General features: G+C 45.1%; 1 protein-coding gene across 1 annotated transcript in view; it reads left to right on the forward strand.

Annotated features, from left to right (window-relative positions):
• The first annotated feature begins 572 nt into the window (after positions 1-572).
• CHST8 (carbohydrate sulfotransferase 8) overlaps positions 573-14,913 on the forward strand; it is a 193,596-nt gene continuing 179,255 nt past the window's right edge. Inside the window, exon 1 of the mRNA XM_074913384.1 lies at positions 573-684. The gene's annotated coding sequence lies outside the window, so the exon portion shown is untranslated. The remainder of the gene's footprint in view (positions 685-14,913) is intronic.

Here is a 14,913-nt window from a genome sequence, read left to right on the forward strand (position 1 = left end):
CCCACTCGGGGGCTGCAACATTTCGGTCACCGGCTCCCGATGCAGCCTCCCGGCAGGGGCCGTGTGCGCGCCTGTGCGCGCGCACACACACACACACACACACACACACACAGAGACACTTCTTTCGGCAGCCCCCCGTTCCGCACGGCGGTAATCTGCCCTTCAGACAATGCATAATTCAGCAGCCTTGAAGGCGGCCGGGGGGGCGGCCGGCGCCGCGCAAACGTGTCAAACTTGAGAAGCGAACGGCACCCCTGGAAGGGCGGCCCCGGCCCCGGCCCCGGCCCCGCCCGCGCTCTCCCGGTGCCGCGGCGAGGGATGATGCGCCGAGGGCGCAGCAGGGCCGGGCTGCGCTGCCCGCCGGAGGCCGCCGCACCTGCTCCCGGAGGTGCGCAGCGGGGCGCGGCGGGGCGCGGGGCGGGGCGGGGGCTGCGCTGCCGCCGAGCCGGGCGGAGCGGGGCCGGGGCCGGGGCGCGGCGGCGGGGGGGGCAGTGGGGGGGGCGGGAGGCGGGGAGGGGGGCGGCGGCCTCCCGTCTCCGGGCGGGCTGTCCCGCTTCGCTCTCTCCTCCCCGCCCGAGGGTCGCCGGCGCGGAGCCGCGGCTGCGGCGCGCAGAGCGGCGGCGACGGGCGGGAGCGGCGCGGAGGATGCGCTGAGCGCGGGGAGGCGGCGCGGCCGCGGCGCAGGTCAGTGGCGAGACACCCCCCCACCCCCTCCCCGGCAGGGCTGCGACCCCGCTACCCCCCCGCATTCCCTGGCCGCTCCCCAACTTTTCCCCGCAACCACTTCGGGAAAGTGCCCAAACTTGCGGCGGAGCCGCGCTGGAGCCCCTCGTCCCGCGTCGTGCGTGTGTCCCGCCCCGGCAGCGCGACCCCCTCACCCCGGGGCGGGGCGGGCGGCGCCGTCATTAGCAGCGGCCGTAATTGGGGCGGAGGGGCAGGTGCGGCGGCCGCGGTGCGGTCCCGGGCCCCCCCCGGGTGCCCCCCGCCGCAGCCGGGCGGGGCCGGCCCAGCGCCACTCAGCGCGGGGCTTCGCGGGGCGCCGGCAGCGGGACCCCGACTTGAGGGGAGGGAGGGGGGGATGGAGCCGGCACCGCAGCCGGGCTGACTGCTCGCGGGTGCGGGTCTGGCTGGGGTTTCCGTAGCGAAAATCCCGGGATCCAAAGCAAACTAGTGATAAATGCCGGCGTCTCCCTGGACTGGAAATCCAGCTCAGCCGGAGTTCAGGCTGTGCGCGGGCAGGTGCGGGGGTGAAGGCACCTCCTCACCTCCGGAGCTGGTCAGTGGGGTGCGGGGCTTTGCTTCAGGCGCTGTTCTGCCGTGGGTGCGCCTCTCGGCAAGTCCCGCACGCCGCTGCCCGGTGCCGCTGGCGACTCGGAGCTGCAGTGCCACCCTACAGCTCCCTCCACCCTCAGGAACGGACACGCTCAACACACGGCAAGCGTACAGCAAAGAATTCTGTGCGAGCCTGTTAGCAGCGGTGGGCTAGTGCTGGGCGACCGGACAGCCCGGGCACCTCGCTGCCATCTGGGATTCCCGCTGGGGGCTGTGGAAGGAGCCCGGAACAGCGCGATACCCAGTCGTAGCTGTGTGGTTATTTTTTTTTTTTTAAGCCTTTTGAGGAGTTAGGAAAGCCCTCTTATTATAATTGTATTATAATGTCGCTTTCTGGCTGTAGCTGACTTGTGGTGTGTGCAGATTAACATACTTAAAAAAACCCAGAGATGCTCATTTTTTTATGTTAGACACTTACCCTGAAATGCTGCTATTTTATTGCAAGATCTAAAAGTTGCAGCTCTTCAGAGAATAGGCTGTATATACAGTACCAGGGAGAGAGGATGAATGGTAAACCCGAATGGTCTCAGAAGTGAAAATCAGAAATGCAGTTGCTAAATCCATTTTGTTTATTAACGATGCTCACCATTTGATGAAAAAGCTATCCCCAGTTTATCCCGAGAAGGTTTCATTTTGTCAGATGCCTGGTGTCTCATCAATTCCTTTCATGTCCCCGGGATTTTCTCTTTTCCAGGAGCAGGCCACAGCAGCTCACTGTGTTGGGGATAACCGTTAAGCTCTTCTTTTGAATTCATGAGCTTCCAAATTAAACTTTTGCTGACACCTGCTACCTAGCCTGGTTGAGCAGAATGACAGTGTCACCCAGGCTACTGGAGCTCTGCCACTGAGCGAAGTAAATCACAAACAAAAATAGGTGTAAAGTGCCTGGGCTAGGTTACACAGCGATTTGGAGGAGGCTCTGGGAAACTGTGGCTACTGAAAATCTAATCAAAGTCTGCTTTTAATGGAGCAAACTTTCAAACAGCAATCACAGGCAGGAATTAAATCCATAGACAGCAACGGAGATTAATAACAATCATCATCATCAATTAGCTGATGGAATCAAACAGAACAAAATGAGGGTAAACAAAAACCTGTCTCCCCCTCTGCCTTGAATCTAGTCCCACCTTTATTTATCCAATGCCAAGGATCTCTCCTGAGCGCTGGTTTCAAGTGCCAAAAAATTTAGCAGGTGTCATAACATAAGGTCAAGACTTAATTATTTATATGGAGACATCAATCATCATGTGGGAATGATTTATTTATAAATCACCAGAGCTGTAAAACGAGACAGTGAATTCTGATTTTCTCCTGCTTGTTCCTGAAGGGGACCAGGAAGGTCCGAGCTACGGCTGAGTGACCTTTGGAGCCTGTGGAAGTTTTTGCCTGGCGCTGCGTGGAGGAGGGTTTTGCTACGCCTTTTAAATCATGTAACCAAAATGCCACCGGGGAAATCTCATGCATATTCGCTACATCTCAGTAATGAACATTTACTGATTATGGATTATCTGGAGAGTTTAGCTTTTTAAACATTATTCAAATTTTTATGTTTATGTAAGCTAATAAGACTGAGGAGATTCAGTAACTACTCTTTGCCTTATGGTATTTGAAAAGTATATCCGTTGGGCTTAGCTCAGCATCTTCCAGAATCACTTTTAAAATATAAAAATAGAATTTTTCTGCCTGAAAAAAACCCAACCTATCCGTACTCAGTATAATGCTCTTTGCTCACAATTAATGCCAAAAATCAATTTGCTAACATGCTTTTTATGTTTCTGCTGATCACAAACAGGATGGTACAGTAAAAGCTTTTATTGCCATCTGATTAGTCCACAGTGGTGGTAAGTAAATAGCTTGGGCTAGTACGGCTGTAAGACTCCCGTGCTGAACACAGGAGATACAGAGAAGAGCATGGGGTGCTGAGCACCAAGCATAATCCTCCTCTCAGAGTCATTCAAAGATCAACCGTATGAGCAGAAGCAGGATCAGGCCTGTACATTATCCGATACCTAGACAAAGTGACAAAAGCGCACGTGGGACATTCCTGAACCTCCTCCTCCAGGTTTCTGATCAAGGGTTAATTACAGCCAGGGATTCTCAGAGATTTGTCCATTTATTTATCTGTTAATAGAAACAGTGCTGCTGATCTTATTTACATGATTGCATTTCAGACAGGGAGGTGATTAACTTAGACTCTGAAACTGGTTAAAAAAAAAAAAAGGCAGAATACAGGAAGAGAGAGATGAAAGGAAAGTTATGGTGAAAATGAGTAGAGCTAGGAGGGAGGGTTTCTTTTGTTCTCCTATCATTATCTCGTAAAACTCTGTGTAGCAGAGTAAACCCATAAGCTTTACCATTAAAAAGTACTATTCGAAGCATGAGGAGTATCGAGGGCAGCTCATGATCCCTCTGAACTTCATGGCAGGACTCCATTTTGGCAAGAGCAAGTCAGTAAGCTCTCCTGTGCATCCATTACACTGTTCCCACTGATCTTAAAAGGTGACCATTTATCACAGTATTTCAGTGACAGAAATACTAAAATAATATTTCACTGGGTTTGTAAGAGGGTGTAAATTATAGGTAAAAGGATGGATGAGCTGGCAGTGTCTTCAGAGAACAATTAAGACATTAAGAGTTTAGGAAAATATTCTTAGACACAGTGAGAATCGGAATTTAGGACCCAATTCAGTTATGAGATGTTCCTCGAGCACTTTCTGGATCTTGCCCAGAGCATGTGAAAAATGAAAGATTAATAGTATTTCTTGTAGGCAAGACCAGTCAGCTGCTTGTGTATTTTTATGGTATACTGGGTACATTTATAGCATTTAGAAATGCCAGCAATGTTCAATATAAAGAGTAACAGATGAATGTATCGTGAAACAAGGCACTGGCAAGGCAGGTGGGAAATGATTTCCAAAACATTGCAGCAATCAGGCTGGGAGAAATGTAGTAAGATGGTAAACATAATATAATAGACCTAAGTGGCTTTCACCAAAGCCATGCTTTAAAGCCTCAGGCTGAGTCCCACTGGTGCAAGATTGAGCCCTACCCACAGGTTATGTAGAGGAAAAAAGCCAGGACCTGCTGTGTGCAAACCCAGCAAAGATGGTTTCTGTGCTGCTCCATCCCCATTGCATCAAAAGGCAAAAGTGGTGATGAAATCACAGTTGAGTGGAAAGAGGAGAAAGGAGTGGAATGAAATTGTACTGCCTCAACTGCAAGAAACAAATTGCAGATTTCCCTAATCGGACAGATGATGCCTAACTAGGGCACAAAGCAAACCATGAAGGAAGGTGGCAGATTTCACAAATTAGTCATGGCAAAAATGGTGAATTTCACAGCTTGAAGTGAATTCATGTTATAGGATGAAACAGCACAAAGTGATTAAGAGCTCTAACTGATAGAAGTAATAAGCATGTGAGCCTTAGTCATCACACAGCAACCGACGTTTCTCTCTGGCTTCAGCTGAGCCACAGGAGCAACACCTTCAGCCTCCTTCTGTTTCTGATGCTGAGTGGGAGCTGGTGGGGACAAGCACAAATAAATTAGGTCCCATGGATATTTCTGGGAATTTTCCATCTCCAAGAGGCACAACCACAGCAGTCCAACGGGAGTTGGAGCAGCCTCGCTGCAGGGAGACGTTCTGTGGGCAGAGCCTCCACTCCCAGTGCCACCACTGAAACCTGGAGCCGTGGCTTCAGCGGTGGAGCACATGCTGTGAGAAGAGCAAGTCAGGGCACGGCAGGGCCCTGTCTTTACACCATGACCCCACTGGTGAAGAGCAGAGCAGGAGGATGATGAGAATGGTTGGAACAAGGAGGGACACCGTTGCAGCACGCTCCCTGCCATGCTGGGGACAACCTTCCAGTCTGGCACTGCCACTTTTGGAGCCATTAGGTGCTGGCACATGTCACTCATGGTAAGCACACCACAGCATGCATCCCTAATAGTAAGCAACCATTAAACAGCCCATTTGATGGCCTTCTTCCGAAAGCCACCCAATTTCCATTCTTTCAGGGGATAAAAACCAATGTCACAAGCCTCTCTCACAGGTGCTGTTACATGGATTCTGCTGGCAAAACATTTCAATAGCTGTTACAGTGCATTTTCAAGGAAAGCTCTGTGATTAGACACTGGAACCCTACTCTACCATTTGTATCCCTGCCTAGACAAAGATAAAAAGTCTGGAGAAAAATGTCACCATTATATCTTAATTCTTTTGTTTCAACATATGCTCTTCTATCATAGTTATTGAAAATCCATAGAGCAAAATGCAAGCAAAGTGAGCTAATACCAACCAGGACGAGCCTCCTCCAGCAGCATAAGCCTCCTTCAAACTCTTCCCCTTCGTGGCAGACTGTCAGCCAGCCTCCGCCAGTCCCCTGACAGCTCGCCCCGGAGCACAGTGGCTTTGCAGGCTGCCAGGAAGGTTAACAAACCCCAGCGCTGGCAGACGGAGCTGAAACTGCAGCAGAGTCATGAACCCTTCAGAGAGCAGAGTGTGCCAGCTTTCCTGTTTATTGAGGGTGTTCCAGCATAGTCGGGTCCACTGAGCGCAGCTGTATTAATATCACGCAGGGAGAGGGGAAGCTGTTGAGGTTGCCAGGACCGAAGCCATAGAGGAATGTAGTGGGGCAGTGCCAGTTCCTTCAAATCCCACCTGGAAGTTATTAGCCATCCGCTGGAAGCAGCAGAGCACCTGCAGCCCAGAATATGAAACACACATCATCTGCACAGAGCCCAGCTGAACCTCGGCTGGGCACTGCTCGGTCACATCCCTGCTCCTCCGACCCAGAGCGAGTGGGAGAGGATTTCATGTTGTACATTGAAGAAACACCCTGAGAGGAATTGATCACTCCTGAATGAGGATGGAAAACAAAGTTTGAAAAGAATTAACATTTCTAAAGCATTTCTGAAGGAGTGCCCTTGGACACCTGGTAGGGAACTAGAAAGGACTTTGAAAAAAGGTGGGGTGGGGGGAAAAGCCCTCTTCTCCTGAATGGATTTCAAAACTTGGCAGATTCAAGAAACCTTTCAGTAACATTTTGTGGATCAATGCTAATTTGATGCATTGGAGCTTAGCAGTGCCAATTCACTGTCAAACTGTTATTAACTAGGCACTTTTTGAGCATGTTTATAGCTCAAGGTCCATTAAATATGCAGACCTGGCAATTATTGCACCTCCCTTAAAATACTTAATTTGAAGTGCGTATCACAGCATCCGTAAATGGTCTTTCACTCTTCATCAGAAAGAAGCCTCACTCACTCTGAGGTGTGAGTCCTTGCTCCAGGAGAAGGGGCTGGAGATTCTGTCTGTGATGAAGACAGAAGGCAGGCAGGAGGGCTGATCTCTGTCTTCAGTGCTGCCAAAGAGCAGCACAACCATGATAAAATCTCCCAGGGCCTGACCTTCCAACCCCCATTCATACAGTAACCAAACTCAGGAAAGTCAGTTAATGTAAGTAAATGACACTCACTGAGAGATCAGTAATTGCTCACATTGGAAAAGGTGGCAGGATCAGTCACATAAACTTTCCAAGTGGTTTTTGAACTTGAATGTCTGCAATCTGACATCCACTTACAGCTAGGAGCTAAATAAAAGTTACTTTATTTTTTAACCGTTACTAATTTGAGCCATGGGACATCCTGGTTTTTAAATTTGGGTCCCTTTAATACCTACACAGAAATAGTTTGAGAAATGATGGTTTCTCATCCTACTCAGTGTGACCCTCAAATGCAAAAATGATCCCCTTCTGAGTTGGGAGAATCAAAGCAGTAGTTAGCTGGTGACATGTATGTTTAGATGACAAACTTTAGGCGCCTATGTTTGAATATTTGATTTAATATGCCTTCATTTTTATATCTTGAAATGAGGATACTACTTAGCCCAAAGAAGATAAATTAATTTTTCGGTTGCTTTTAAGTTCTTTAATGAAAGATGTTACATAAATAATTATTTAATATACTTTAACAGGTTTTTTTTGCATGAGCTGCTTGATCTGCTTAAAGCATATAAATCAGTATGAGCTGAATTAGTAATATAAATTCAGAAATCTAAAGGGTGCATCAGAAGTTAGACTAGCATATAAGGAGGAATAAAAACCACGTTGCTCTTTCGTTTGGCAAAACCCCCTGAAGACTGTTGTTTTGTAAACCTTTGGACATCTCATTTCTTAGGGATCACAAAATCCATTTGTGAAAAGATCTATAAAATAAAGGAAGAAATTGTAAAAGTAGCATCCTGGTCAATAAAACGTATAAATCTGCAGGCGCATACACGGGAGGATGCTGTGAATCTCTTCTTTGTGTTGAGTGGTTATTTTCTCCATTTTAGCAGATGCCAAAGGCTCAGAGAAAGGAATACTTAGAGAACGCAGCCCTTCCTTTCTTGTGGCAGAAATGTATTTGCCTGGTTTCTCAAGAAAAGAGATAATCCTGTCCTAATCTGCAGTGACCGAAGCCTGTTTATCTGGAGGTTATCACAGCATTGGGATATAAGACACAGCAGGACCAAGTATTATTTCATCTTTGCATCTCCCACTCCAGAACTTAGTCCATCCAACACAGATTTCCAAATCTGCCAGTTCTAGGGAAAGTTCATTCCTTGCCATCTCTACGATGTTTTACAAATACTTAGATTCTTTTTTCCAGCTTTCCCCCAAAATATACTTTAATACACTCGCATCCAAAAAAACCCCCTCTCCAACTACAGAAGCTAATTTATTTCTTTTCTGGCTTTTTTTCACTACAGCTATTCAGATCAGCCGCACTACACTGTTAGTGTTTCTTGCTAATAGCTCCTTCCCTGGTCACAAAGCCCTGCGACAGTGTTTTAAAGAATCAGTTATAGGTTACTAACAAAATGGTTCACATCTACTTATTAGTTACGGCTGTACAATCCATCTGAGGAAGCTGCTGTCCAATAAATTACTACTCTTGTCTGCTTTTATGCAGCCCTCCCCAAACTCTCTAGCATCTCTTCACCGCTTTCCATCACCTAACTTAGTGCCAAGATGGAAGGATGGCAGCTGTCTCAGCACTTAATGCCAGTATTCTTCCTTTGCAGACAAGGGGGAGGGGATTTGCTTTCAAGCTGCCCCTTTTCCCACAGAGACTGACAATAATATTATCTCACATATTTAAATACAGGTCTCAGATTTAGTGGTACAGCAGTGAGATGAAGAGGCTTTACATTTATGATACAGAAAATTTACATGGATCATTTAATTTTTGTATTTTTTTCAACAGTTAAAATCTAAAGTAACTTTTTCAACCTTAAAATTTCATTAAACGTTTTCTCATAAAAACTGTATTTTTTTTAATGCTTTGGAATAGCACTGCACACATTGTTTTGCGTATGCTGCAGCTTCTGGAGGACTCCGCACACCCCCACAGCATGAGACGCCGTATATGCTCATTAACACATGGGAGACACTGCCCAAGAAGCCTGTAGCTCACGTAAAGTTCTAATTCTGCACCTTGCACAGGAGGTCTACAAGTAATAAATCATCACATTTACCTGCATTTAACTACATTTCTATTAATATCCATTGCAGCATTTTTACTTCAAAATACTAGAATCAGCTTGTTGTTTGACCTTTGGTTTACGCTGGTAGAATCTGAGTTTACGTTAATGTCAGGAGTTTATTCAAGGTCTTTGTTATAATATCAGCATGTCACTAGCACAGAAATTAATCTGACTTTCCTGAATACTTGATAGGGCTCTATCATCATCCTCATCACCATTTTGGGCTCATTGGAAGGGGTTCCCCCCATGGCTGTAATCCGTTTCCAAGTTGTCATGAAAAGTCAGTTGGTGATATTTCAGTCTTATAACAAATTTCATTCAAATTCTGTCTGAAAGGGAGTTAAGGTTTCGTCCTGCTGCCTAGAGAATGATATGCTAAACGCAGCTTCCCATGGGTTTGGCTGCAGTCCAGCGCTTTGTAATTTATAGTTCTCCTTCCTGATTCTGGCTGTGACCTTGGGACCTAACTCTGAAGTTCCCCTGGCTGCCTGCACTCTTTGTAAAAATGCCATCCTAGAGTCCTCGACAGCTTCCCCCCAGCCCATCGCAGCAGCGGGGCAGCTCTCGGTAAACCAAGGGCAGCAGATCACCAGCGCTCCAGCACACAGGCAGGTGGGGAGCAGGGAGCCAAGGGGAATGCTCATTTTCTCGCTTTTGCTAATAGGAGCAAATCATGGAACATTGTTCTTAAATGACAGAAATTATTAGCCAACTTCAAAGCATAAAATGCATTTACAGAAGAAGTTTAAATTATGTTAGCCAAAGGCATTTTCTGTAGAGACAGCCACAAAACAGCTTTAATTGGAGATCTCCAAACAGCTGTTGTGCCCTATGTATTTATACTGAAAAAATAACTTGAAAGATTATGTTAACATGCGATTAAAAAAATCTTTTAACATTATTACTGATCTTATTGATAGCATACTGGGGGTGCCTAAGATGCTTTACTGAGAAATGTGTGTGTCCATGGCCAGAGGAGCTGACAACCCAGATAGTAACATATGCCATTTTTAACAGAAAAATTGTGTAATTGAGAGAAGTTATTGCCCCTTGAAGATTACATTCATTATAGATTGTAACAGAGATATGTCTTTAGAATGACTGTGGTTCCCTTCAGTTAAATAGTTACTCAGAAATACGATCATTTGAGCTTCTATATGTAACTGCGGATTGTTTTAACAAAGTTACTGAAGGAAAGCAACTTTGAGGAAGGTGCAGCAGACCCTTGCAGCTCTTTTGTTCCTTTATTCTTTCCAGATTTTTCAAGGACATACCTTCTGGAAATACTTGTTTGCACATACCTATCTGGATGTGAAATACTTTTAAAATCATGATTTAAAAAGTCTTCTAGATTTGTTATTTCACCAGTAATTGTTAGGGATTTTCAGCACAGCAAATGATACAGATTTAGCTATAAAACCAAAGAAAAGCAAAACTTTCCATTGCTTCTGGTCTTCACAGTATTGCATCTGATATTTTTAGTGACTGGCATTTACCATAAATGAACCTTCTCCATAACCCAGTCATACCCCTGACTTTACATAGATTTCTTCTGAAATGCTGCTTCTATTATCTGTTGTGAAGACATCAGAGGATCATTAAGTAGTTCTTCATGAACAAGAAACCAACAAAACCAGGAAAATCCATCTGCAAGATGCTCATCACTTAAGATACCACTGGCAATACATTCATCAACTGGATTGGTCTAAAAAGTGCTGACCCTCAACTGGAGAACTTCAGCATAGATTCATGAGGCTTTTCTGCTTGGCTAATAACACAAGTAAAATTAAATTATTAAAATGGTACAAAATTGGTTCAGATACAATGTTGCTACTCCAATGCTGCTTTTGCCCTAGTGTTAGAGAAGCAGCAGGCTCACATTTAGTATCGCCTATTTGCTTTTGCACATAGTGCTGCAGCTCTTGTTTTACCCCCAGTCCCACAAGCACGGGTGGCAGGGGCCGAGAAGCCATGCAGCAGTGCTCCATAGGTACTTGATTGTAAAGAAAGCACCGAGAAAGGGGTGTCAGGCAAAAAGACGTCTCTGGCAAGCTGGGAGCAATGCCCACAAGCGAGCTTTGCGGCAAGGCCCTTAGACAGCAGCAGTGAGGGTGTGCAGGTACCTTTGCTGTGGTTCCCGCAAGGGAAAGGGCAACATGCAGTATTTATGGAAGGTTTCTATATAAGAGGTTTTTGTGCTGTACACTGAGTATTTATTCTGGCAGTAGCTCCGTAATTGTGCTGTAAACCACCCTGGGTACTGGTTGCTGTGTACCCAGGAGTTTGACTAGATGCCAGCCAACGGCGAGCTCTGTGATAATTGTGTATCATTTTGCAGCAGGAGCCCTGTGCCCGTGGGTAGCAACAGCCTTCCTGCTTCCTCCCACGCTGCTCCAAGCAACCAAACCCCACCTCCAGGGTATCTTCTGGACTGTGAACTCGCTGTGGTTTATTATTAGCACACCTTATGAAGTGTGCTAGGTATGCGTTAGAAACACCTTTCTCTCTCATGTTAGAGAATTAATATCAGCCTGTCTCAGACCTGGCTGACCTCATTCCCTTGCATTTCTAGGGCAAAGAGAAGTAGCAGGGAGAGCTTGTGCAGTGGGGACCCACCACCAGAGCTCATAGGGTCTTACTCACTCCTTCCCCCCAGGAAAAGCTTTCTCTTCGAAAAGTCACGCTCAGCCCTGGAAATCTTTCTCTTTCAATAGAGACCAATCAGAGTTGGCTTTTGAGGTGACCTGAACAGAGGCAGTGGTTTCTTCCAACTTTTCAGTGTTACAGAGAGGGGGTTTTTATATGATTACTGGTATTATTCATGCAAATCTCTAGCTCCTCATCCTGAAGTGACTTTGAGATTTCCTTCTATAATCTGTCATATCAGCAGCCTTCTTGGCTGGACTTGCCTCAGTAACAAGTGCTCCTTCTTCCTGCAGTTCTCCTGACACCTCTGTCAGCAGGACGGAGAGCCAAACTCAGTAAGAGGGGATGACAAGGAATTCATCCACGTTTGGATAGGAAGGAGGGGGTGCATGATGGATAAAGGAAATATGTAAGAGAGCGCAACAGAGGAAGCAGCTGGGGTAGTTCAAAGAAACAGCTCTGCCTTGTAGTTCCATGTAGCACTATATGACATTACCTGGAGCACAGCCTGTGAGACCAAGAAGTACTCTTTCAGTCTGATCTGGCTCTTGTGTGTCTGATTAAAGCCTCTCTCTCTTTTTTCCAGTGATATGTCATCTCACTGGTTGCATAAACCTGGCAGTTATGCTACACCGGGCACTTTCCTCGTTCAGCTATTAAAATGCCCTGTCACTTTCTTTTGTCAGGGCTTCCTCCCCCCCACCCCAATATCTCACCTAAACTTTTTCTTTCTTAGCTTCAGGCCATTGCTCCCTGGCCTACAATTTTCTAAGACTGTGAATAATTCCCTCCCTTCATTTCTATTGTTACCTTGATGGTATTTATAGACTGTGATCATGTTCCCCCGAGCCGTCTCTTTCACTGGACTGTATGACTTCAGCTTTCTCAGCCTCTTCACATTTTATGTTCTCTAATCCACGTATCATTGCCCTCCTTTGTTTTCATCATCTTCTTTTGAAGGTTGGTTACTAGAAATACACAGCATCATGGTTTTACATGGCCGTTATTTATATTGATTTACACGTACTTCCCCCAGTTACCCAGTGGGACTATTTTTGTTTATAATGGTTTCCTTTATGAAATTATCTCTCTCCTCTTTAAATTTAATTTTGCAAATGAAAATATACCAAATAACTCTCCATTTTGCTGCCAAGGTATCAACAGAAGGCAGTAAGGCTAAAGAAGGCAACTGACTGTAAAGACCCCTAAGGTCAATTTTTGTTTGCTTCAAAAACCTTGCCTGAGTTAGATGCAGCCTTCTGCACAGGGCAGCTGCTCACACAGGCAGAAGGACTGTCCTCAGGATTATGCCTGTGCCCTGTGTAAGGACGTCTTTGCCATTTGGGAAAGTAAAATCAACTACCCACCCCCAGCCATTCAGTCTCTCCATGATTTCCTCCACTTTATCACTAAAATATGAATTTCTGTCCCACGGAAAATTCTAGTTTTGGTTTCTTTTAAGATTAAAAATCTCAGTTTTAAAACTTGTCATGAAACACAGACTTCTTGGGAAGGATATTTAGTTTTGTGAAAGTAGAAATGCTCCATCTAGATGGCTTTTATCTAACCTGGGCACTATGATTTGGCTGGCATATCTCCCTGTGTAACCTCTCAGCTCAGTGCCCCACAGGAGCTGCAGGTCCCAGCCCACCCTGCCCCAGGCTGTCCCCAGCAAACCCCACGGCTCAGCTGGGCACTGGGCTCCATCACACAGCACTGCCTCTTCAGCTTGCTGCCTTTTCTAAAGTTTATAACAAATCTACAAATGACAAATGTAAAAAGCAAAAAGCCTCAGGAAAAGGTTGTATCACATTATGGAAAAGGAGACCGTGCTTGGGAGTGAGACCTTTGTAAGGGGAAAGAATTACAGCTCCCCCAGAGCAACAGGAAGGCTGAGATAAAGGGAGAAGTTTGAACCTAAATTTGTAAAATTAAACCATATTAATATTTCAAATAAAGTACAGGTACATGGAAAAAACTTCCTAAACCGTAGCATGTGTGGCTCGGTGGATGTGCCCAGGATTAGATTTCTGCACATCTTCCATTCACTCTGATGCCTGTGTAGAACCTGACACTAATGATGTCCCTTATAAGACAGAATAATCTATCAAACTAACCAGTACTTCTCCAGCTGCTTCCTTGTACTTCCCTATTACTCTGTACCAGTCTTTTGGTTTTACTTAGTTCTTTATTGTTTGAAACAACTGTCACTTTTTGTCCTGGGCTTGTACTAGGATTTGCAATTAGGGTCTCAGTTCTGAAAAACTTTGAGGAGAAAAAAAACCCTGGAATAGTAATGCTGTGTTTAAAATAACTAATTCTTAGTTCTACATTGGTTTATTAAAAAAAACCAAACCAAACCTCCAATAACTACTAATAGCATTGCGTATGAGGACTGCTGTCATAAAGGACATGACAGACTTTCTAGGAGATCTCCTATCTTCATGCTGTGTAAATGTTTATTCTTAGCAGTGCTGCCGATTTTACTAGCGCTTCACCTCACTCTGTTTCAGCAGAGCCATGACAGGCTTCATACAACAATATGAAGTGGACAACTAACATCTGCAGGGCTTGTTCCTGCGAGAAGAATTGAACTCTGAATAATTTTTCTGTTCAGGGGTTGAACCAAAATTAGTGGGGGAATGAATTGCTTCAGGTATGTCCAAAAGACAAGCATCTCATTTTTATCACTGAAACAGAAATCTTCAAAATTAAAAATTATTTCCAATACAAATATTTTTTTTTCTTACAAGTATCAAAATAAAATATTTGGTGGTTGGTTTTGTTTTCTTTTTTTAAGTTGAGAGTAATTTGGAAGATGTTTAGTCAGTTGCTACCCTCATTAAAAAAACAAAACAAAACAAAAAACCCAACAGTTCCATTTACAAACACTGTAAATGAAAGATCCCAGCAAGCTTTGGCAAGAATTACAAGAAGTTATAATCTCCTGCCTTTCATAGAATCAGTGTTTTTAATGGACACCAAAATGCACTCTGGAAACAGGCTGCTGCTTCTGTCTTTTAGTTAATTATTAAATTCAAAGTGTTTGAAATATGCATTGTAAGATAACTTTATTTTAATTTTCCCAGCAGAGACATTGACAGCTCCTGGATGATACTGCACCGATCTGTCCTCTTTAATGACATTTTCTTTTTAATAATCATTGATCCACACAAATTTGTCAGTTCCTAAATAGGAGCTCATCACTCACATTGCTTGTGAGAGCTCTGTCAAGGGCTGAGCATGGTGCAGAGGATCTCTGGCTATGCAAGTTTGCCATGTAATCACATGATAGGTTGGATATGATTTGGATTCTAATTTGTTGTGGCTGTTCTAAATACAAGTGTACCAAAATACCACATCTTTTGTCCCTGTGCACTGACAACATTCAGAGAGGAAAGGTAAAA

The sequence above is a fragment of the Athene noctua genome, chromosome 9 (genome assembly GCF_965140245.1).
Source record: "Athene noctua chromosome 9, bAthNoc1.hap1.1, whole genome shotgun sequence".
NCBI lineage: Eukaryota > Metazoa > Chordata > Aves > Strigiformes > Strigidae > Athene > Athene noctua.